The sequence below is a fragment of the Ambystoma mexicanum genome, chromosome 11, assembly GCF_040938575.1.
Source record: "Ambystoma mexicanum isolate Mex_15411 chromosome 11, UKY_AmexF1_1, whole genome shotgun sequence".
In the NCBI taxonomy this organism is placed as follows: domain Eukaryota; kingdom Metazoa; phylum Chordata; class Amphibia; order Caudata; family Ambystomatidae; genus Ambystoma; species Ambystoma mexicanum.
The window spans coordinates 480,000,985-480,025,205 of record NC_090934.1 but is presented as its reverse complement, the minus strand read 5'-3'; the positions used below and the strand labels follow the sequence as shown (position 1 = coordinate 480,025,205).

The window sequence follows — 24,221 nt, the reverse complement described above, 5'->3', positions numbered from 1 at the left end:
CGGACAGGGTGTAATCAGTCTTCCCCTCATTTTCTGGCTCCACCTCAGACTCGGATATCCACCTGGTCATAACCGGCTCTTGCAACTTTAGCTGACGTCATATATGCGGCCCAACAGAGCCCATTTCTTAAGAGAGGAGCTCATACACTTGCTTGCTCCCGACGAAAAACACGAGTAACAAAGATCCTTAAGCCACAACCAGCGCTTCCCAGCAGACCACTTCTGCACCACGGGTCTGGGGGTTTGAAAGTCCTGGCAAGTGATATCACTCGGTAGCTACGCCTTTCACTCAGTAACTTAATAAATCCTCAAGAACACAGCACCACAGCAGACCACTTCTGCTCCAGGTTCTGCTCTTTATGACGGAATCTACATTTAGCCTCTTTCGCATTGACAGTTTTCTGTCTAATCAGAGCTTCTTTTGTTAGAGATTGATTCCAACGAAATCGTAGGAAATCATTTCTAATCCAATCACTAGGAAACCTTAGAGGGTTAGCAGCTAAAATCCCTCTGCTTCTATGATCATTTTGAAGCTGCGTAAGGGACACATAACCATGCACTTTTTCATTATTAGCGCACCAATCGTGTCCAAACTATTTTCGTTTAGTCCTTACAGGATTATTCACCAGGTCTTAATTGATGAGGTCAAGTTGTTTCAAAATTGCTTCACAGCACTCCGTAAATACATTTAAGGTGCGTAGTTGTCCAAGGTCCATGACCTAGGCAATTGCCTGATCTTTTTTTTACAGGGTGGTAGGAATTTCCCTATAAGGTTTAAATTCACCATTTACCTCTTGCTTTAAGGGAAGTTAGACCAAATTAATGTCCGATAGTGGCTATTGGTACTGAGATCGACATGCCCAATACCTTGTGCTAGATCACACCTTCAATCAAGACAAGATGGTCCAATCATCAAGGAGCTCAATGCCATAGAGTAGTTTTGGGCTGATCTTTCCTTAAAAGAATTTAATTATAGGAGCCAATGAAAGTGTACAATATCGGCTCCTAATACACCTCATTTGTGTAATATAAAAGTTGATATTCACTCTCGGATACTACTTAAGGTATAATCTGCCAGGGAGCAAGTAAATGGAAAGGCACGGTATCTGATGGAACTCACCCTGTCCAAACCAATGCCATTAAGGGAACATTGCAATGAGGTATTTTGTTTTTTCTTTACCGGGGACATAATCTGTTTTTTTTTCCTTTTTCTGTGTTAATCACCAAGTTATTATCCCTGGCAAAGACGTCAAATGCCTCTAAAAGCTGTCGCAGCCCCTTTTGGGTACGGTCAATTAGAATAAAATAATCTGCGTAAGCCATCCAGCAAATTTCCAAGTTCCCCATTTTGAGAGCAGCAAAAGATGCTGCTTCCTATATAAATCTCTTACCACAATGAGCCCTCTAGAGTCTTCATGCAATTTAATAAGCCTCTGGGGATTCCCCACTTAGTTTTTCCCCATAGTCGGGCTCTTACTACCATATCAAAGGTGTTGGACAAGTCCAACAACGCCATATGAATGAAGGGATACTTTCCCAGAGTGACCAAAGCCTGAAGACTTCCTAACAGAAAACAGTTTAAATAAGTACTGGGAAACTTACGGAAACAGATTTGGGTGATTGTATCAGATCATTATACTCACTCATGTTGCCAAGTGTTTTAGTATTAGACTCGCAAACATTTTACTGTCTGAGTCCAAAATAGAGATCGGCCGATAGTTTATGGGCACTGTTCAGCTACCTTTTTTATAAATTGGTCTAATATAAGTGGTCCTCCAAGATGGTGGATAGTTAGTCCTCAGGATGTCGTCAAAGAGGAGCTTTCAAATTCCGGCCGATTCTAGTTAAATAGCCTGTTCGATGTTTTCTTTGGTCCCAGGACTTTTGAGTCACTAGCTTTTTTAATGAGTTCCCAAAAACATAATTGTGGTTTTCAGGGAACCCCATCTCCATATAAACTTCACTGGACAGTCTCCGGGAATATTGCCATTTAATTGTATGCGATCCAAGGATTCTGCCACAAAGAGAGATTAAAAGACCAAATGGGAGATTTGGCTGAATTTCAGCTGTTCGAAAATACCGAACGACCAAACAGTTCGACCAAATTCCACATTTGGTGGCGTGGGTGTCCCCCGCATCCTTGCTCACTACATTGTGAGTAGAGATTGCAGGGGTGTCCCCCGCAACATGGTCCGAAAAAAAGAATTAAGAAAAAAAAGGACCCTGCTGCTCTGTTTCCAGATCACAGAAGTGAAACGGAACGGGCATTGCAGGGACACAGCGTGTCGGCAGCAAGATCAGTAGGGGGTTGGGGGCGTGGGTGGGGCAGGGGCCAAGTCGGAAATGTTTAGAGGAGAAAAGAAAAATAATCTTCGAGGGAGAAAAGGCCGAAGATTTCCATCTCTGGCTTTCAATCCAGATCCAATGCTTCCATCAATGCAGATCATGCTTGACAACTAATACGGCTTTCAGTTGAATTAAAATAGTGCATTTTATCTGGAGCAGGGGACAGTTTACATGCTGCTTTTTGAGGATCTTTCATTCTATGCTTCTTAGGTTGATAAAATTAATTGGATAATTTAAATTCTGCAGGTATGTGTATATTCTTTTTAGAACTTTAAAATACACTCGGCTGAGATACTTTAGAGTAAAATCGATAGTTCTTTGGCTACTATTGTACTGTAGCTTATTAGATGGAAGAGTACCCTGGGCAATCAGTTCCTCGCACCACTGCCTTCATGGCGTCCCATGTCATAGCCAGGGAAGTGTCCTCCATTGGATTCTCCCGGAAGAAGTGTCCGATCACCGTGGCTATGGAGTCTCAACGGCATGTCGTTCAAGACGGGGTCATACAAGGTCCACCGGCGTGGGGAAGGCGGATCTGGATCGTGAGCTCTCAAAGTCAGCGTGACCGGTGCATGGTCGGAGAGCACTGTTGGTCCTGTGGACACTCCATCGACAAAGGCAAGGATTTGAGGGGAGGTTAACATGAGGTCAATGCGGCAGAAGGTTCACTGTGCGTGCGAGAAGAACGAGAAGTCTTTTTCGCCAGGGTGAAGCACTCTCCACGAGTCCACCACCCCCAAAGTTCAAAACAGTTGAAGTAAGCTGACAGCAAGTTTTAAAGTCTTTGGGGGCTGATGGGGGTGATCTTCTTGACAGGGTCTGCGACCCCATTAAAGTCTCCTCCCATAATAATGTGACCTTCCACAAAGCGAAGGAGAGTCTTGCTCAGTGCATCATAGAATGCTTCTTGGTCCTCATTAGGAGCATAAACCGCCATCAGAGAGTAGAGCTGATCATATATGAGGCCCTTAACCGCCACATAGTGTCCTTCCGGGCACCGTAGGGTCTCTAGTATTTCGGGTCATGTAGCTCTGGCAAAGAGAATAGCCAAACCCCGTTTTTTGGTCCCGTTGGATGCCAAATATTGGAGCGGGAAATTCCTGTCACAAAGCCGTATGAAGTCCACAGGCAGCAGGTGAGTTCCTTGCAAGAAGACCACCAAGCCTTCCATGTCCTGAAGCTGCTTTAGTGTAGAACTCTGCTTGGAGGGGCAGTTCAGACCCTTGGTATTCAGGGAGATGAAGTTCAGTTTCTGATGTGGCTGGGGCATCCCTGGGGCATCAATGCTCTCCGAACGTGGGGCGGAGCCGTGGTAGTTCCAGTCGCCATCAAGAACCTTGGTCATCCTGTCGTCATGCTGCAACCGGGGGTTGATTTTAAGCCTCAAACCTGAAGCTATAACATCAACTTCGTGGGAAGCTTAGTTTTTCTGGTCAATGTTTCCCTCAGCCAACAGGGCGGAAACAGTTTGTACTCTCCGGGCTACCAAGTGACATGCACCTCTGAGTCGGGCATGGGCCGTGCGAAGCCTGCAACAGGTAAGCGGTTCCTCTGTGCCTTCATACAGGTTGTCTTTCTCAGGACCCGCTGCCTGTGGGCTCATTTCTGATGGAGATGATGGGTCGGGCATTGGTCACCGCCCGCCTTGTAGCCCACCAGCTCCCCCGGGCGGTCATCTTACATTCCGCCCCTTCTGGACCTTCGTCCATGCCGTACGCTTTGGTTTTGGGGGGGGAACTCTTGAGAGCCACTCTTTGGTGAATAAAGAGAGGTTCCATTCTTCTGTTCTGGTGAGTTGGGATGAAGGATCGGGTTCGCGTCTTCCAGGTGGCTAATCGTGCGGGGGATCCCCTTGTAAGATAACTGGAGCGTGGTGGGGAACAGCCAGCGATATCTGACATGCTGGTCCCGAAGGAATAATCTCTGGGGCTTCGGGGCCCCTCACTTCTGGATGGTAGCCATCGATAGATTTGGAGTGGGAAGCCCTGGAAGGTCAGAACATTTTGAGCGGTCTATTGGCATGATGGCTCCTTGGTCATGTAGAAGTGGACCCGGGTGATGACATCTGGGAGAGGATCAGAGTCCACTCCTCGCCGGGGTCGCAGCCTGTCGGTCCTGTCTAATAAGAGTTGGGATTTGCCCATGTGAGGCAAAAGGATTAAAAAATATTGCCCACATATTAAGCCATCTATTGATCCGGGACTTAAGAGGGGACCCCCCGAATTCGTAGGTTGTTTCGCCAAGCTCTGTTCTCCAAGTCCTCCTGTTTGTGTTCTAGGATCTTGTTTTTATTGAGCAGGGATTGCATTGTGCATTGTATTTCCAGAAGCGTGGCTGAATGTTCTGGAGACAGATCCTCCACCTCCCCCCACTCTTAACTCCACTTCTACAACTCTCTGCACTGTTTGTTTCGGGGTAAGCTCTGCCATGCAGTACTGGAATTCAGATTTAATGTCCAGCATAAAGGCTTGGATGTCTCCCTTCATTGCCAGTTGACCAGCGCGGTACGAGGAAGCCTGCGGTGGGGACTTTGGTGTATCCCTCTTTTTCCCTTTATCGGATGGGAGAAGCATGGTAGAGATATCTGAGCTTTTCGAGGTTTTGAGGTGTTGGGCCATTTTGCTGGGGCTTAGGGCGCTCCGTAGTATCCCCCTTGAGACCTGGTAACTGAGGGAATGAAGATGACGCCGAAGCAAGGGGCTCGCTAGCTCTCCCGAGTCCCATGAGGCGAGCTCCCGGGGGCCCTGGGAGCAAAGGTAGGTGTTGACACCGCGGCCACAGCAGCCTGCTCTCCAGAGGACGTCTTGGCTCTATAAATATGCAAGGCTGGGGGTAGACGGAGATGGAAGAACGCTGTTACTCCCACCTGTTGCCAGAGGTGGTGGGGTCTGGTAGTTTCCTGTTGCTGGCCCAGCCCCCAGTGGGTCCTCTTTAAGTCTCAGCACGGCAGGGGCAGTAAACCAGCCATCCACTAGATATCAGGAATATTGGGTGAAAGCTTGGGCCAAGTATCCAGCTGGCACGGGGAACCTCAAGGGCTTCAGGCCTATGCCAAGCGTTGAGGAGCTGGAGAGCTTGGGGTTAGGCAGCAGAAGTAGTCCAGCAATGTCACACGGGGGCGCAGGACTTGGTTCCTTTACATCCCTGAGGGATGGTGCCAGCAAGGGGGGGGAGGGGGTCTCCTTGGTGTCATGCCGATATATGCAGGTCCAGCCCTAAGGTCACAGCAACAGAGAATCCAGGATATGGCCAGAACAGGAGGTGAGTCGGGTGCCCAGGAAAGCTTGTCCATCAGACAGGTTTGGAGAGCAGCGTCACGGTGCCCGGCCTAATTAGGCAGCGAAGATGGAATCCTACGCTGTGGTTCCGTGCTGCAAGGTGCCAGAGGGGGCCCACCCCACTCCTGTGCCACTGCGGGCTCCAGATGTACTGCAGCCCTCCCTGGAGGGCCACCGCAGAAGTTCCGCTGGCTTCAGGGCGTAGAGCTCAGGAGGAGCCGAGGAAGATGTAGGGGCCGGTCCCCTCAGCAATTCGGAGAGCGCTGCCTCTGGCATGGTCAACCCCCAGGGGACAGGGCCGTGAGATGCACCTCATTGGGGCCGTAGTCGCAACCTCCTGCAGAGTTCCGTTTGTGGGGAAGCCAGCCCCTGGAATCCAGAGTCCTCAGGTTGCAGGCACGGCTCTGCACGCTCAGTTAGCCCGCAACAGGGCACTGAGACATGTCCACCGCGAGCCCTGGCGGGCCCTAGCCCCACCGTCTATGGCACCCGTGGGAGAGCCCAACCGAGCCTGGGGGTCGCTCGAGGGAAGGAGAGCGAGTTGATGGGCCCAGGCCCCCTGGTTGTTAGGCAATCACCAGCTTAGCCTCATCGTCTAGGGCCGCAACGTTCCCTCTCTTGGAGGCGGGCGCCGGTGCAGGTGCAGTCTGTTAGGCTGTAGCAGCAGGCAATAGGGCATCTCCCCGAAGGCAAGCAGGGGACTGTCCCCAGGCCTTTGTGCTGATCAAGGCGTCAGTGTTTTAAAGGGCAACTCTCCTGGTCACCCGTCCGCCATCTTGGAAATGTCGTGTGGGAGGGGAGATTGAAATCTGCTGCAATCAAGCGGCCAAGAGCGAGTTGGAGCCTCAGAATGCGACCATCTGAGCTCTGAATGTTACGTTCCCCACCATTCAGCTTTAGCACTCATTCCCTGAGTGGAAACAGAGTCAAAATCGATATAGAAGCAGCCTTCACACAGAGGCCATTAAAGGAGCAGCCTCATCCGCGGTGCTCCAGGCCACGCCCCCTCACCTTCAACAAGTTTGAGGAAAGACAAATTCAGGATGGCGACATTGAGAGAAATTCTCCACGCTCTCGAACTTCAGGACTGGCTGTTGTCAATAGATTTCCATGTCCGGATACATCAAAAGCAGGGGAGGTTCCTGGGGTTCCTCATCGAAGACAAGCACCATCAGTTCAAAGTGCTTCCCTTTTGGGTTGACCTCAGCTCCAAGGGTCTTTGCCAAGCTCATGGCATTAGTTGCGGCTCGCCTGTAAAGATCTGGGGTGCATGTATTTCCATACTTGAACGACTGGCTGATCCGAGGGAAGTCGAGTGGGGGGGGGAAGGGGCGCAGGTCTGGTCTCATCTGGAGGACAACTGCTTGCTACTGCACAGGCTGGGTTTCTCCCTGAATTTGAATAAGTCCCATGTGACGCCAGTCCAAAGGCTCCAGTTCATTGGAGCAGTCCTAGACACTCAGGTGGGGATGGCCTTCCCTGCCGAAGAGAGTCTAGACAGCATAGCACAGATGGTGAACTTGTTCCGGAATCACACCACCTTACTGTCTGCTTCCTTCCTCCGCCTCTTAGGTCTCATGGCCTCCTGTATTTTTCTAGTGCGAGAGGTCTGTCTGCGCATGAGACACGTACAATGGCTCTTAAGAGGTCAGTAGTCACAGTAGCTCAGAGCGCTCACAGATCCTCTCAAGGTGTCCAGCCAAGTGGTCCACAACTTCAGTTGATGGACCAGCTGTGGCAATCTTATGGCGGGGGAACCCTTGTGGACCCCTTGGCCTCAGGCGCTCACTGCTAGGATTTGCAGGCGAGTGGCCTTTGGTCAGCGACGGAAACCAGGTGGCACATCAACAGGTTGGAGTTGCAAGCCATCAGGCTAGCCCTGAGGGCTTTTGCCCCATTTCTCAAGGGGAAGCATGCCCCGATTCTGACAGACAACATGGTGGCCTTGCACACTTGAACAAGCAAGGTGGCCTGCGCTCCCTCCCCGTCTGCATAGAGGCGATGCAGCTGTGGTTCTTTTTGCTGGAGAACCGGATGAAGATCTCAGCAGTTCATCAAGTGGGGACAGAGAACGGCTTGGCGGATGTTCTGAGCATGCAGAGCAGTCTCCCACGAGTGGGAAGTGTGCCAGGAAGTCCTGGAGGAGGTCTTCTCTCGTTGGGGTACCCCAGCAGTAGATCCGTTTGCCACAGAGTCCAACAAGAAGTGCAGGCAGTTTTGCTTGAGGGAATTCCCTGTGTACGGTGCACTGGGGGATGTGTTGCTGGTGGATTGGACCTTCCCTCTCCACTACGCCTTTGCCAACCGCCAAGATATCTGTACGCGTGCAGGTGGAGAAGATTTAAGGCGTGGTGCAGGGAACGCGAGATTGACCCCCTCTCTTGCCCCACCAGTACAGTGATGGAGTTCCTTCTGTCACTGGCCTCGGCAGGCCGTTAGGTTACCACAGTCAAAGGAAATTTGGCAGCCTTGTCTGCATTCAGAAGGTCCCCGGATCAAGGTTCTTTCTTTACGATCCCAGTTATGGCCCAATTTCTGAAGGGCTTGTGAATAAGTTTCTGCCAACTCCCTTTGTTGTCCTAGATTGGGATCTTAATCTGGTTCCGACATGCTTGATGGCGTCTCCATTTGAGCCCAAGCATTCCTGTTCCTTGAGACGCTTGTCTTTGAAAACAGCGATCGCGTCAGGCAGGAGGGTTAGTGAGTTGCAGGCATTGTGCTGGGAGCCCACCCCCTGTTCCTATGTTTTTTTTGTGGGGTGGGGCCTTTCCCTTAAAGTCAGGCCTGGTTTTCTCCCGAAAGTGGTTTCTGAGTTCTACCTTTTTCAGTCCATAGATTTTCCGGTCTCCTACACTCCACCACACCCCTATAAGAATGAGGAGAGGTTCCACCGTTTTGATTCCAAAAGAGCCTTGAGCTTTTACGTCGCTAGGACGTATCCGTTCTGAAAATCTGACCAGCTCTTAATGGCCCATTCATTGTCCTGCAAGTGTCTGGCTATAACTAAGCAAGACTGTCTTGTTTAATGTTTCTTTGCATCACAGAATGTTAGCCGTCAGCGGGCAGGGAGCTTCCTCCCAGCATCAGGGCACACTCTACGAGAGGGATCTCTGCTTCTACAGCCATGCCCAGCTAGAATACTTAGGTATTGCCTAGAACACAGACCTGCTGAATATTTTTGAGCCTTCTGTAAAGATGAAGGTATACAACTTGTGGGCTAGGTACCATTTCTCAGTCATCCTATTTAACCTGACACCATGGCCTTCTCTTGGGCCCTAACGACTGATTATATTCTTATTTCTCCAACTTATCCAAAGATGTTTTCAGGGCTATTATGGTTTTCCTTTTTAAATCATTTTGCCGTTTTTAACCTTCCTTCATTTCAAAGTATATTCAGCCTGCCTAGAAGTCTACATAATGAGCCTGGTTTTCCTGCATTTTCCCTTGCAGGTTGTAGTTTCAGTGTTTTTTATGTATTGTGCTTTTAGTAAAGACTGGATTTTGAGGTTCTTGCTTTGAAATTGCTTTCATTTCAGAACTTACTGTACTATTGTTTGGAAGATTCTGCTGCAAATCCACATCTCTGGCGATATCAGCCTGCCCTTCATGCTACTAAAGGCGAGGTGGTATAGTACCTATATGTGTTTAACGCTGAAGACTGAGGCAAGTTGTGGCACAAGTTTAAGCATAGCGCATATCTGGACAGATGTTGAAGACACCTTGTTCTATAGGAACTAATGTACGGCCACCTTGGACTTTCCGAAGAGGTCCATTAAATTTCCATATGAGAGCAGATTAAGGTCCTGGTTTTGCATCCCCGGGCAAATAATCTGTTATCCTACCACTCGGTTCGTTTTTCAACGACGTTATGGTCTGGTGAGACGAGGCTTTGGATTTGTCTTTCTTCGGGAACCATCAGAGTTTACAGCAATTCCAAGTGTTTTTTTTTTCTCTAGAATCCTGTGTTGAAGAGAAATTTTGATGGTGGTCTCTACCTTTTCTCTTATTTGAGTTGCTCATTCTTATTGGGATCTCGATGTATGTATTGGATGTATATGCTGCGTTAGCAATGCTGGCTCAGAAGACTTGAGCTCCAATCTTTGGTTTCCTTTCTGGTAAAGGCTGCTTATGTTGTCGGAAAATTGAAATCTATTTTTTATTATCAAAGAAAACTTAAGCAGTGTTCGAGGACGTCAAGGTGGTTATCCACGCCCATCTTCTTTCCTACCCAGTGTTTTATACGATGGTTGCATAAATAAGGGTATTGGTCCTATTGTCTTCCATAATCCCTCCTGACCAGGTTATCTGGATGTCCTCCGTTCCATTAAATTTTATATGGACCGGTTTCTGGCTATCCTGTCTTCTAACATACGTATTCCTGCCTATTATGGTGTTAATATCGGAAAGAATATTTTCTTGGTTTTGTTACTTTAAGAGGAAAAAGACCACAAAGGCATTCCTGCGCACTGATTCAGAGAAAAGAGGCATCTTCTGCAGCATTCTAGAGGCATCTTCTCCTGGATGCCATTTGTAAAGTAGCTAGTTGTACCACTCATGCCTCTAGCAAATGTTACTCTTTGACCCTAGTTCCAATGCCCAAGTCCACCAGTCAGAAACCTGTTTGGTTGATCTCGTCTTTAGGTTGCAGACACCTCATACTCTCCTTTGATTGGTTTTTAATTTCTTGTATGTATAACTTACCCTGCTGATTTTATTTCCCTATTGGACAAAGGTACCTTTAGACTTGCACCTTTTTGTGCAACTTTTAAGTTTAGTCAATGACATCATGCATCTTAATCCCTTCTGATTTTAGTCGCTCAGGTAGAATATCTGAAACTATTGGTGGGCCTCACCCTCATTGAAATTGAAGCCCATGATCGTTCTAGTTTTCTCTCCTTGCTGACTCTAGGGAATGTTACAAGAGCGGGGAATCAAGGGTCTTCGCCAGCTTTGTATTATGAAACCTATGGCTACTTGACCGTGTGTGTACAGCTTTGGGCAGGACCTTTAATTCCTTGTTTGACTTGTATTTTGCCCCTCATACTCAACTCTAACTTTTTGTGTAAATAATGCGTTAGGTAATGTGATGAATCCAGGGATTTAGTCCCTTCTTCCCAAGGGGGAGCTATCCCCTTTGGGATTTAGGAGATGAGGTTGCTACGCAAGTTCCTCCAAATGGGACAGGGCACGTGGGATCCTATTGGGGCTGAAACCCTCCCTCTCTGAATAAGGAATCTTGAAGGAAGGATTTTGTTTCGCCTTCCTTTTCTTCAAACTCCCAACTGTTTGTTGGTTATATGGACATTGAACAGAGCAATCATACACAGGACCCCTTTAAAGTGGATTGCTTGGTTTCTGACCTGTATTTGTTTCTGCTCATGGGTGACGACCGGAATTAATGGAAACATCCCTTCCTTTCCAGGGATGGACACCCAGAGAACAAGGACAAATCATAGTGAGCTTGCATAGGGAATTTCTCCCTAGCATGAGGAGATGAGCTGAAGAACCATGCAATCGGCGTGGTGGGTGGAGACCCAGGGCTGCCTGTGGAATGAAGAGCTTGACGCTGCTAGAGAAGGAAGCACAACCAGACTGGAAGAAACGTACCAGTGTCCCACCTTTCTAACGATGGAGTCCGAGGAAAAAGGGGAGTGAGGAAGATGACTGTGCAGGCCAAAGCCGGGTTGAGAGTGCAGATCCAGACCGCCTCCATGTACAAGTACTACCGCTGGACAGAAGGTACGTGGCGCCGTATGAGAAGGACGATGCGGCCACACTGTAGCCCCCACCAGGCTGATAATCTGAATATCCCACAAGTGGGTGCAAGAACGAACATCTGCCGGGCAGCCCTGTAGCACACGCTTAGCTGAGAATCTGAATATCCGGGGGGGAGGGGGGGTGTTGAGGAGAGAAACCACAACCAAAGCAGGGCTGAGCAGGCCCGGAGCCCAGGCTTGGCTGGGAACTCTAAATACTCTGGGAGGCTCAGGGGAGGGAGCGGGGCGGAAGCAGCAACAACCAAAGTGGGGCTAAGCAGGTCCGGAGCCTACCCAAGGCTTCAAATAGAAAAATCCCACCAGGGATAAAGAGAATGTTTTTTTTTTTGTGTGAATATCGACCCATCCAGATCGGAAGAACCTGTTGAATTTGATATTGCAAATACACGCCTGCAGAGGGGATAAACTAGAAACCTTTCGGACGGCTGATATGGCCATTGTTTTGCCAAGAGTAAACAGACGTTTGTGTTGTTGTTGGGACTGCACCGGCCAGAAGGCTGAGAGACTGAGAGCACTTGGATGGGGGTCAGAACACCAGCCACCACCAATTTACCCAATGGGAGAGTAACCCTATCCTAAGCTGAAACTTATATTGTCTTTTCCTTTCATCATGGTATTGCAGATGGTGGGTCAGAATAGATTTTGACAGAGAACAGAGTTTTCTCTGCAAGCTGTCCTGATGAGCACTGTTTTTTTTTTAGAATAGGACCGCATCTTAGAAGTAGGGTTTAGAGCAGGCATTTTCTTTTTATTAAAACACCTTGTTCAAACATGTCCTGAGGTCGTCAAATTTTAGTAACTAGCGTTTGGAAAACCGTGGTGTTACAGGTTATTCCCACATGAGCGTGTTAGTAGGGATCATCTCCTACATTTAATTAATTCCACTTTCCCTCAAGAGTATCCTAGGTGTCGCCTACGCACCTAGGAGTTGCCCCTAGTGGAGTGTATGCCCCTACACAGACACTCTAGTGAATGGACTAATCGGTTCCTGCGCCTGTGAGAAATGTGCCTTTTTGGCTTTGCAGTATGGCCAAGCCGCGAGGGTCTCGTGCAGGCCCACATCGCAGCCTGGGCTCTGGCCTGACACTCATCTCGGGTCAGCGCCTGCCCAAAGCAGGGTCCGGCCACGAGCCCCTCCGGTTGTCCAACAGCAGTTTCGTAAAAACATATGTTTTCAAAAGCACGCTGTTGAAGTGCCGACCCCACAACAGGAGCGTGCTTGCCTGACTTCCAGTCGTTTCCTGCTGCCTGACTTCCTGTCTTCCTGTCTTGCTGTTTCGCCCCAGCCACTGGGACAGGACAACAGAAGTCAGAAGGCCGGAATGGACACGCATGCTCCTGTTAGGCTGAGTAGTGTGGGTTCCCCCCCTGCTCTTGACCCTGTTATACTGTGCCCTGCCCCATGAATGATAACGCGACAGCTCTGTTTGCGTGGAAAAATTAAAATGGCCGTAGGCCTTTATTATATACAAACCAATGGCACTGTACACTGGTTATGACAGCTGTACAGTAATTAACACTTTTTTGGGCACCTCGTGTCCAGGGGTTGGGATGCCCCCCTTCCTTTAGCCTCCCTTTCGATGTCCTGTGGCATCCTTTCCTGGACACGTGCCGCCACACCTGAGGGGTTGCTTGTCTAAACCGCTCAGGTCCCCCCAAAACAGTGATCTTGCCCAGCCCCTCATTGCATTCCTTATCCGTGTGCTATTTGTTGGGTCCGTCGCCCCGGCCACCTTTGTGGTATATGCGGCCGCAGACAAATGTGCTGCTGCCCATCTTTTCCTTTTACCCTGGGCCAACGCTTTTTTAACAGCAATCGCCCCTGTTGGCCATTGACATTTTACCTACGTCTTGTCCTGTTTCCGCTATCACCCCTTTACCTGCTTTTTGTACTGCTTACCCGTTTTGTACGTTCCTGTCCTGATTCTCCTTGGCTCGCCCTGGTTCCTTTGGTTTTACCTATTTCTCGGACCTCTTTGTTGCTATTTCCGCTTCTCCTCCCGTGGCACCCATGCCTTTTCGGGTGTGGGTGTTAATTTCTTGCCATACACCTGGCCATATTTACCTTTTCCAGCCAAACCTATGGCTAACCCTTTCCTTATTTCCTGTGCTCATTCGTGGAACCCATGCCTTTCCCGGTATGGGCGTTAATTTCCTGCCAACCCATGACCATATTTTCCTTTTCCAGTCGGCCTTGTGGCTAACCTTTTCATTATTTCCGATGTTTCTCCGGGGAACCCATTCCTTTCCCAGTATGGGCGTTCTTTTCCTGCCATACATGTGGCCATCTTTTTCCTTTTCCATTCAGCCTTATTGGCTAACCTCTTAATTATTTCCGGAGCTTTATTCGTGGAACCCATGCCTTTTCCTGGTGTGGGTGTTATTTTCCTGCCCTCTACGCGGCCATATTCTCCTTTTCCCGATGCTTTATTCGTGTAAGCTTAATGGACACTTTGGCATTTCCCCTTTCCTGCCCTTCCTCTTGTGCTCCATGCTCCCAGCTATGCTTTTCACGCTATCTCCCCTGCCACCCCTTTTGCACCGTTGGTGGTCTGTTACTTTGCTACTCTGCCGTCCTCTTTGTTTCCCCTATTGACTGCCCCACAGGTTCTGTTCCCCTGACCTCAAATGATTCCTTGTCGTTATTATCATGTCCTGATGTTTGTACCCGTCTTTGCTTCTATCATTATTTTCCCATCATGCCCAAATGCTTTGTCGCCTTTAAGACTTTCTGTTGGTATGTTACAAGTGACACCCCGTCATCTGTGTATTGCTGCAATATAACGATGTACCATCTTTGGAAATCCGCCCTCCCCTTATAACAGGGGGTCCTTGCTACTGGTGCCCTTTTAATGATCCCTTCTCATCCTCCTACATGTCCTCTACCTTACAGTCAGGTAGACTGGTCAGGTAACACCCGTTCCCTGGTAACTCGACCCTGGCGTACTTTCTTGTGCCACCCTCTGTCGTATGGGAAACCCGTTGCCCACTGGTCCAGGCCCCCCTTTTCTGTTCGTTATTGCTCACTACTCTCTTCCTATTCACTCATGCCTTTAAATGGCCCCCCTCTTTACCTTTGCTACTTTTCGTCTCTGAAGACGTTACCCCTTCCCTCTTGCTTCTTAACCTTCCCTCCACGGGTTCTGGGCGACTTACCCTAAGCCGTGTTGCATGCTTTTAACCTTTTTACCAATTTTCCCCCAACTCTGTTCTCTCTTTTCACCGTACCTTTCCTTTGCCTCCTCAACGGCGCCTCCGGCTGCTCCTGTGCCCCTCTTGGGTCTTCTCTCGGCCTCCTTTGGCCTTGTGGTATTCCTCCTTGCTGCTGCTGGACTCCCTTAGCAGCAAAGGCGACCTTGCCCTTGCCTTTTCATCCTTCTTCATTACATCCAGCACCCATTGTGCTCCATGCTCCAAGGTTCTGGGCGACTTACCCTGAGCCGTGCTGCATGCCTTTCACCTTTTTAGCATTTTTTCCCCAACTCTGTTATCCCTTTTAACAATACCTTTCCTTTGACTCCTCAACGGCGCCTCCGGCTGCTCATGTGCCCCTCTTGGGTCTAGCATGTTCTTCTCTGGCTCCTGCGACTCCTCCGCCACTTCACTTGCCCTCTTCTGTCCTTGGGGTACCGCGGCTTCCTCGTTGCTGTCCGTGGAATCCTCTAGCAGCAGGGGCGACTTTGCCCTAGCCCTTTCTTCCTTTTGCATCACATCCAGCACCCATTTGGCCCCATGGTCTTTTTCTGCCTTTTTGGCCCATGCGCTGAATTCTTGCGCTCTTCTTGTTCTTTCTTCCGTCATTCCCGACTTTTGCCTCTTCTGGCTTTCCTGTAGACTTGCCTTCGCTCGCCTTGTTCCTCCTGTATTGTTACACCGGGCCTCTGTCTGGCTACCCGTGTTGCCTGTTCCGACCGTTGTTCTAATTTGGCACGTACTGCCCCTTTAATGCTTACTGCTGACTGTATTTACTGATTGTGCCACGGGTGCTTTTAAAATATGGAACGCTTCACGAATTTGTGTGTCATCCTTGCGCAGGGGCCATGCTAATCTTCTCGGCGTGCCTTTCCTTTCTTCAGGTGCTTAATTGTCTGCTGGGCGGACGCTGCCCTAACCAGCTTGATCTCCTAAATGCGGGCTTCCCCAGCAAACCCCCTACTGATTGTCGGATCCACCGTGCCTGATGCGGCCCGTGCTATCACCCTCGGCACAGAAAGGAGAGAAGTCCCCATGCACACACAGGGAAAACAGGGGCAGCCTCATCAACTCGGTCCCTAATATTTACCTCCCTTCGTTAACTTTCCTTATTTTACTACATGCGCATGGCTACCAATAACCCCTTGACTCCCACTTACGGCCAGAGGGCGCTACCACTCCCATCCTTACTCCTAAGCACTCCCGGAGCCCCTTTCCCACGACAGTTTTAAACAATTGCTAGTCACTGGTGCGCCCATGGTGCCGTGGTCGCAAAAGGGGGCCTGCCATCCAAGCAACATTTCCATCAAATTACCTGCATAGCGGTCATAAACCGCCGTGGCCGCAAGAGGGGCATGCCATCACAGCAACTGTGTCATAAAATGTATGCATATCGTTGCACCACATGCGACACCATTCTTAAAACTCCCCTACCCCCCATGCCCTCCATCGTGCCGTACTTTGTACTGCACGGGGCCTGGGGCATTGTTAGTTGGCTCCCACTCGGAGCTGTGAACTGACCTGACGCTGGCCCCCCCACCCCCATGTTCCTGGTCTGCTCCGTGTCGTCCTGCTTCCAATGTGTGCACTGAAGGCACACTGCGCTGTCAATTCAGTGACTGGCCTGTTTTACGTTCTCGTGGCAGCATTCAATCCTTGCCAGCTGCTGCCTCCGTGCGAAGCTGAGGGTAAAACGGACTGGTGGATCTGCTTTGCCTGTCCTTGCCTCCGGTGGACGCTGCGGTTTGTCCATGTGCCTTTTTCCTTTACTGCAATGACAAACTGTGGCAAGGCTGGAGGGGTTGGGACGATGTCCGTCCCTTCTGTTTGTCCTCTACGTCAGGCGCGCTGTTCAAATTGTGGGGCCTGTGGTATTTCTCCTCCTGAGATTCCTCTGCTGACGGTGGCGGGCAATGTGCTCCGGCCGGGAGGGCTGCGCCGAACTCGGCCCTGGTTGGTTCTTGGGTAATTGGTGCTGGTGGCTCGCCACAAGCCAGGCCGTCGCTCGCGGAACTCTATTCTTTTTCTGGCCACTCGGCCGACGCGACAACTTGTGAAGCACCCGATCACTGCTGCCAGTATTTCGCTGCAGCCCGTTTTCCCTGTCCCGAAGCCCCAAAGCATTCCCAGCGCATGCTCCAACTGCTGTACCGGCTCCTTACCGACCGCCCTTTCATGGCTGCTGCGAAGTTCCCCCTCGCTGGAACCCGCGCCACAACTGGAAAACTTCTTCCTCTCGGTCGGAAACACTGCACGGCCTCCCTGTTCAGCCCAACTGGAAAAAACCCTCTTCCTGGTCATGAACTGCCCCGCATTTCCGCCACTGAAAACCATCCTCGTCAGTCAGGAACTGCAGCAAACGAAACCTGAAACAAAAACCACGATCCGGTGCCTGCTGCCCGCGTAGCTTCCTGGTTGCCTGCTTCTCCCGCTTCATTCACCGCCTCCGCAGCCTGGTTCCCGACGATGTCTGTTGTGGCGGTCTTCTTTCTTCTGCACGCAGCTCCGGCCTTCGGGTCCGCCGCTGCTGAACCCGCCTTTCGCCAGCCGTGATCCCGCTCTTCTCCGTTCGGCTATGCTGCCACCGCGAGGTGGTTCTTCCTTCTTCTGCACGCCGCTCCCAGCTCACGGGTCCACTGCTGTTGTCCCCGCTTCTCTCCAGCCGGGGTCCCGCTCTTCTCCGTTGGGCTACGCTGACACCGCGATGTGGTTCTTCCTTTTTATGCACGCAGCTCCAGGCTCATGGGCCTCTGTTTCTGTCCCCGTTTCTCCAGCCGGGGTCCCGCTCTTCGCTGCTGAATCCTCCGTTGCCACCTGGGGTCTTCCTTTTTCTTCGCCGCAACCGTTCTTTGCGTTCCTCCCGCCACTTAAGCCCGCAGAGGCGAAAACGACCTGGGAAAAACACTCAATCCGCTTAAGCCCGCAGAGGCAAAAACGAGATCAAAACGAAAACGAATCCTTTACCGCCTTAACCAGGCCCTGGGAGCTTACCCGAGTGAGGTGAGCTCCTAACCTGGTTGTGTCTTGTTCCTGCTTCTCTGGGGTATTTGTACCCCTTCCACCTTTTGTTGTGCTGATTTTATGCTGCCGGTGCTCCTTCCTGTCCTCCCACCCCCCTGTTACTTTTCCCACCTTGCTTCTGTCTACTTGTGTTCCTTTGGGTCCCGCCGCGGGTGGGGGCGCCGCTCTGGCTGCCCCTCCCTTTTTCTTTTCCCGCCTGTTGGGATCCCCCCCACCCTGCGCCTAACCCCCCAGGCCCTCCATCGTGCCGCACTTCGTGCAGCACGGGGCCTGGGGCATATGCAGTGGCGAATTTAAAGGTATGTGAAATGTTTTTGCTCCCAGCCCCTTCGTGCTCCTTTTCTCGGCCCCCATCCTCCCTATACCACTTTTTACGACCCCCAGCACACTCACCCCTTTTCTCTTCCCCAGCCCCCTTAGACCCCGATCCCCAGCCCCCTTGCACCCCTTTTCTCTTCCCCAGCCCCCTTGCACCCCTTTTCTCTCCCCCTAACCTCCTTGCACACATTTTCTCGACCTGACCTCCTAGCCCCCTTTTCCTCAACCCCCAGGCCCCATGCGCACATTTTCTCACCCCCCTCACGCCCTTTTTCTAAGCCCCCCAGCTCCTTCGCTGTCCATTTATTTATTGTTTGCTTGTTAGGCACTTATAAGATAAGAAAATACTGTTTCAAAGCACCCACAGGGAGGGAGCGCAAGGGTGGGGGGAAAAAACCCCATTAAAAACACAATATTTAAGAGCAGAGGGGGGATAGAAGGGCCAAACCTACAATGCCTTCTGTGTATTCAGAACGTGCAAGTTCAGCAAATAAGAGGGGATAACTGCTGGGGAGTCCGAGCTCATGGGTGAGCCACAGATGAAGTGCTAGTATTTTTGAGTGCTACACCGGCTGCGGGAGGTGTAACTGCAAACCTCCAGGGCGGAGGGTGTGCAGATGCAAGTGCTATGGATAGACCAGAGAGGTAAGGGTCTCGAGGATGCATAAGGGCCCAGGACACTGATCACAGCAACTGTGGCATTAGCAGGGGAGAGAATAAGGGAAGGAGGAGTTAAAGAGGAAATTCTTAAGTAGCTTCTGGAATTTGAGAAGATCCTGCTCAAGGCGCAAAGGGAGCGGGGAGGCTATTACATAGGAGGGAACCCGCTGAGGAAAGTGAAGGATCACCTACTCGGTTTTGCATTGTTTTTCAAGCCCCCCAGACCCACCTGCGTGCGTTTTCCTGCCCCCCCCCCTTCGCGTCCCTTTTCCTGGCCCCCCTCGCACCCCTTTTCTCGGTCCCTGGCCCCCCTCGCACCCCTTTTCTCGGCCCCTAGCAATGAAATCCCCTAGTCCCCCAGCTCTATTGTAGTACGCTACTTGCAAGCAGCCTTGAGGCAGCGTTTTAGCGCTAAATGAAACCCCAAAACACTGAAATTGTGTTTTTTTTTCTGTTAAAAAAACGCAAATTAGAATTAAATACTATCTGACAAGAATAGCTGTCTGAACGGAGCACGCTCTCATTGTTTTCTCCTTGTCCTCAGCTGCCACCTAGTGGCACTGTATTGCCTTGTCATTCAAATAATCAATTTCAAACGTGGTTGGTTTTTCTTGGAGCCGAGTGTGAGGTTTCGTCTGACGAAACTAGTTTGTAGCATCCCAGACAAAGTGGGATAAAAATCGAGGCTGGAGTGTCCTACAAGGGACGTAGTCTAAACGGCGGGCGTGGCTTACGCAAGGCTAGGTAGGATGCAGGGGTCAAGAGATTCTGCACATGTGTTTTGGACCCTCTACATGGCAAATGGCTGTCTACAAATCAGTAACACATATTATATAAACATGTAAATGCACACTGGGTTTGGTGCTTATTTCGTTCATCACAACACCCTTCCAGGAAAAGGTTTGTCGACCACAAACCTGAAATACGCATTTGGACCTCCTCGAGTCTCGGCTATAAGATTTAGTGCTGCCCTGCTTCAGCAAAGCACCCATTTTCATTTCCTTAAATCGGTGCTGGAAATGGAAGGAAAAAATAATACTCCCGCGACCCCCACCACTCTGGCTCTCTATGCGCAGGGATGGGGGAGGATACTGAGGGGGTTGTGTGTGCAGTTTTGAGGGGTGGAGCCCCAGCCCAGGTAGTCGAGCAGCACCGCATCTCATCAAGGAGTAGAATACTGGGAATAATAAAAGCAATACGCATTTGGGGAATATAAGAACAATCCATTGATAAATATTTGCGACATATTTCAAATATTAAGGTAAGAAACCCTTATGACCTGGCAAGTTATGCACTCTGTTCTTTTCATTTGTCTCAAAACTCACCCGAACAGAAAAAAGTATGCAAATTGCTTGGAAACCATGTGCACGGTGTGATTCTGCTGTTTATAAACAGAGCTCATACTGAAGCACTGTTTACGCTAAGATCTTGGAGATCGCTGCTAGCTTAGCCTGGAGAATGTAGGCCTCAGGCAGAGCTCTCGAAAGACACATTTAAGCATATATGGTAAAGTGATTAAGTCAACAAGTGTGAGTTCATTGCAAGTTAAGACATTAAATTAGCGATGAGTTGACCAGACTCCGGACGTTGTATTAGCCCATTTGAAGATTCTATTCCATGCACCCACCCCCATGTTTCCAAAGCCCTCAAGTCCCGACACAACTCCCGACCATGTCAGTGTGAGGACTAGCCTGGCTGCAGTGTGTGCTTGACCTGGGAAACGCCAGTCATTGATTTGCCAAACTGAAAGGGTAATGGTAATGTTTATTTGTATAGCGCCTATACACAGGCAAGTGTTCAAAAGCACTGACGGAGGGAAGGAACATGGGTGGGGGGGGGTTGCTCAGAGCCCTTGAATTTCTGAGACAATATGATATGATTAGTTATTTATAACACGTTTAATACCCAGAGGTTTCCAAGCGCGGACCCGGGGATCAAACCTGTGTTGCTCCGTGTCATCTTGCTTCCAAGGCAAGGACGTTGCCGCTGAGCTATCCTCCCGAGATAACGGTCTGCACAGGTAGATTACGTGAACATTCTACATTTAACAATTGCGATACAGCAAATGGGCCTGCTGGTGATTCTGTGATTTATTCAAGTGCACATTAAGGGGTGAAGACAAGGGAGGATAGACAGAACGATCTTCAGACAAGGTTGTATACAGATCGTGCAAGTGCAGGAGGGAAATGGAGGGGCAGGGGACCAAGTGCATCCAGTCAGTAGACTGGTGAAGTGCTGAGAGAGAGAAGCTCTCAATGTTTTATTACAAGTGCAGTGGGGTGTAGGGTCTTGTGGCAAGTGCTGAAAAGGACTTGCAGGGGTGCCTGGGACATGAGAGACCAGGCGGCCAGTCAATAAGTTGTATGGAAGGAGGGAGAGAAGGAAGAGCAGAGCGCTAGATTATTCAGGGTAGGGTGAGCGAGAAGGAAGAGGAAGGTCATAAGGAGTTTGCTGATCTTTAAAATTTCAGGCTCAAGCAGGGAGGCTGTTCCAGAGGGAGGCACCTGCTGAGGAAAGGGATCTCCCTCCAAATATCTACTTTGAGATCCGGCTCACTCGCAGAAGGTTGGAGGTAGAAGAGCGGATGGCTCTAGAGGGGCAGTATTTAGCAAGGCAACATTGAAGGTAAGTAGGTCCCAGGCCCCCAGAAAGCCTTGTGGACAATGCAGAGGGTCTTGAATGTGATCCTTGCAGCCACAGGGAGCCAGTGAAGGGATTCCAGCGCCAGAGAGATGCTATCCCTGGGCTTGAGGCCAAGGATAAGTCTTGCGGTCCTGTTCTTGATGAGTTGAAGAGGGTGCATGGCGGAAGCAGCGAGGGTGAGGAAGAGGCTGTTGCAGTAGTCCAGCCTGGAGATAACTAGGGCTCTGGAGACAGTGAGCCGCTGAGGGAAAGTGAGAAAAGGTAGCGTGCCTCTAAGGAGGTGTAGTTGACAGACTTTTTTGAAATGTCCGAAATGTCCGAAATGTGAGAGGAGAAGGAGAGTGTGGAGTCAAAGATGACACCAGGGTTTTTGGCCTCAGGTGGTGGTAGGTGCAGGGCCAAGGGAGGCCGGCCAAAGTGAGAGGGGGAAAGCGGGAGCAGGTGTCCCAATGCGAACAATCTGTTTTACAGGCATGAGTGAGGAGGAGGAAGTGGAGGCGGCTTAGGGTAGCCTGAAAGATAGTTGTGTGTCATCCTTATAACACTGGCAATTAGAGGTGAAAGTGGCAATCACACGTGCCAGGGCAGCCATGTAAATGTTGAAAAACCGGGGGGATAGGTTGGAACCCTGGGGAACGCCGCAGGTTGAGAGGGTGATAGTTGAGAGAAAGCCACCAAGCTCGACCTGGGATGGGCGGTTGGAGAGAAAAGAGGTTAGCCAAGCCAGAGCCTGACCTGTGATTCCCAAGGTGTCAGGAAGCCGTGAGATAAGGCTTTTTTGGTTAACAATGTCAAACGCAGAGGAGAGATCAAGGGGAAAGCGGACAGAGGGAGTGTTGGTGTCAAGATTTGAGAGCAGATCTTCACCAGTGTTTAGAAGAGCAGTTTCCGTGCCTCTGGATGCTCTAAAGCCAGACTGATGGTCGTGGAAACAGCTGATTGATTCCGTGTGGAGGTTTGGCTGAGAGATGACCAGCTTCTACAGGAGTTTGCGCAGGAGGGGAATGATAGAGATTGGGTCGGTAGTTTGACGGAATGGAAGGGTCAGTAGAGGGCTTCTTGAGAAGAGGGTGCAGAAGGGAGTGCTTGAGAGCAGTTGGGAAAACTCCAGTGGAAAAGGAGAGGTTGCAAAGGTTGGCCTAAAGTAACTTTTCCTTCTAAGGCAACTCAGCGTTCAGCATACAGAAGGCGCTTGTCACAGGAAGGCGTCCACCCCCCTTTGGCATTCACAAATTAACTATTTGCAAGTGACCAGAGTCATCTGTGGAAGACGCATTGCCCTGCCAGGATGGGGTACAAGCCCCTATTGACCCCCCAACCCCTCGAATACCCTTTAATACTCTATCCACCGTTGCACCTCCAGAGCCTCCACAAATACTTAAAAGAAGTAACTCCTCCACAGCTCGTTGTGACACTCCTCCGAGCCATTTGTAATGTGGAACTATCCCAGACCAATTCTGTATTTCCCATCAGGGTGACAAGCCTCCTCAAGCAACCAATCATTTCACAGAATGCACTACCCCTGCTGTAGCTTTTCATGTGACCTTCCAAAAGTATATCCATCATTACTGGTCTCTTGTGTCCCTGCAAGGAGGGCTTCTATTGTTTTTCACTAGGTATCCCCCAACATTTTACCGTTTGGATTGTGTTCCCCATCTTCCTCCAACCTTGGATTTCCTCACTTTATGGCCCTTGAAAGACAGGCGTGTCCAGTCACCCACAGTTTTTCTAGTTTTCGGCAGGGCACTGTGGGGAAGTGAGGAAGGAAAATCAGCCCTTGTATTGGGGGTGTCTTATCGCATTTGGTCCACTCAAAACTTTAAAAACATTTGGCTTTCCAACTCCGATCACTCCAACCTAATCATCGTCGCACCAAGCTGTTAATGTGGTGGCCCCAATCCTGCATGAGTATGTTCCAGAAGAAATGTCATCCACACAAATAATGTCCAGGGCCAGTCTTCTACCTCCTTGGAATTGATAGCAGCTCAATGCTGAGCCATCCATTTGCATCATTAGGGGGACACTCGAGCTCGGCCTGCAAGTAACCTTTTAGTAAAACCCACCAGGCAACCGCGGCTGCTGATCCTTACTTTTCCCCACATGGTCTGTTTTTGACTGACACAACCATAAACTTGCTTTATGCTCAGTGATTGCTGTCTTTCCTTGCCAGGCCTCTTCCCCTCTTGCTCGCTTTGTTGGTAGCCCCTAGATTGCCCATCCTGAAGGCCCTTAAGAATGGCAACACATGTTGTACTTTAAAAAGCTTCTCCTCATAGGCACATTTTCAAATGTGTGGGACGGCATTGATTAGATTTCCCAGCTTAATAAAATCAATGGGACGCCTGGAGATTTCCAACCTGGTCCATTCTTTCATGGCCATCCAGATGTAGTGGCTTTTGGGGAAATCTTCTTTGCCTGCTAGCTTTTAAAAATGTGCTACCTTGCCACCAAATGCAAAGTCGTACAAGGTTTTGTTTTGTTATTGGCAAAGGTCCACCCAATCAATGCTCACACTGGCTCAAGCACCACCTGCTGGCATTTCAACTCCTTAGACAGTCTGACAGAGGCGATTATGGACAAAGCAGTCAATAAGCCTTTAGACTGCTCTCGGTTCACCTGGACAGCCTCCATCCATTAGGCTTCCAATTTCAAAGCGAGTGTTACTATGACAAAGGTATACCAATGTGTTGCTCAGTATTGTGCGCCTACTTTGGGATGTTTAGCAACTTTGTGACTGGTCTTTGCAACAGAAAGGAGGCAATGTGATGCATTACCTGGACAAGTTATTTGTTGGGTGGAGGGCACTGAAGAATGTACATGAATTTTGGATGGTTACAGGGAACTCGCAAGTGAGTAAGGGATCCACATCGTCAGAAGAAAAAAATGGTTGGCCCCCAAACACTGACGTTTTGATGGTGGGGGTTACGAGTCATCCACAGCTGATGGATGTTCCTCATAACGTATATGAACACTTTGGGAGAAATCT

At 49.9% G+C, this 24,221-nt stretch overlaps 1 protein-coding gene and 1 non-coding gene across 2 annotated transcripts in view; one reads left to right on the top strand and one right to left on the bottom strand.

Moving 5' to 3' along the window:
• HSD17B12 (hydroxysteroid 17-beta dehydrogenase 12) overlaps positions 1–24,221 on the top strand; it is a 1,764,331-nt gene that overhangs the window by 1,433,578 nt on the left and 306,532 nt on the right. The gene's annotated exons all lie outside the window — the stretch shown is intronic.
• Positions 15,392–15,502, bottom strand: LOC138505363 (U6 spliceosomal RNA). Its single transcript, XR_011280159.1, has one exon. It is a non-coding gene; the product is annotated as a U6 spliceosomal RNA (small nuclear RNA).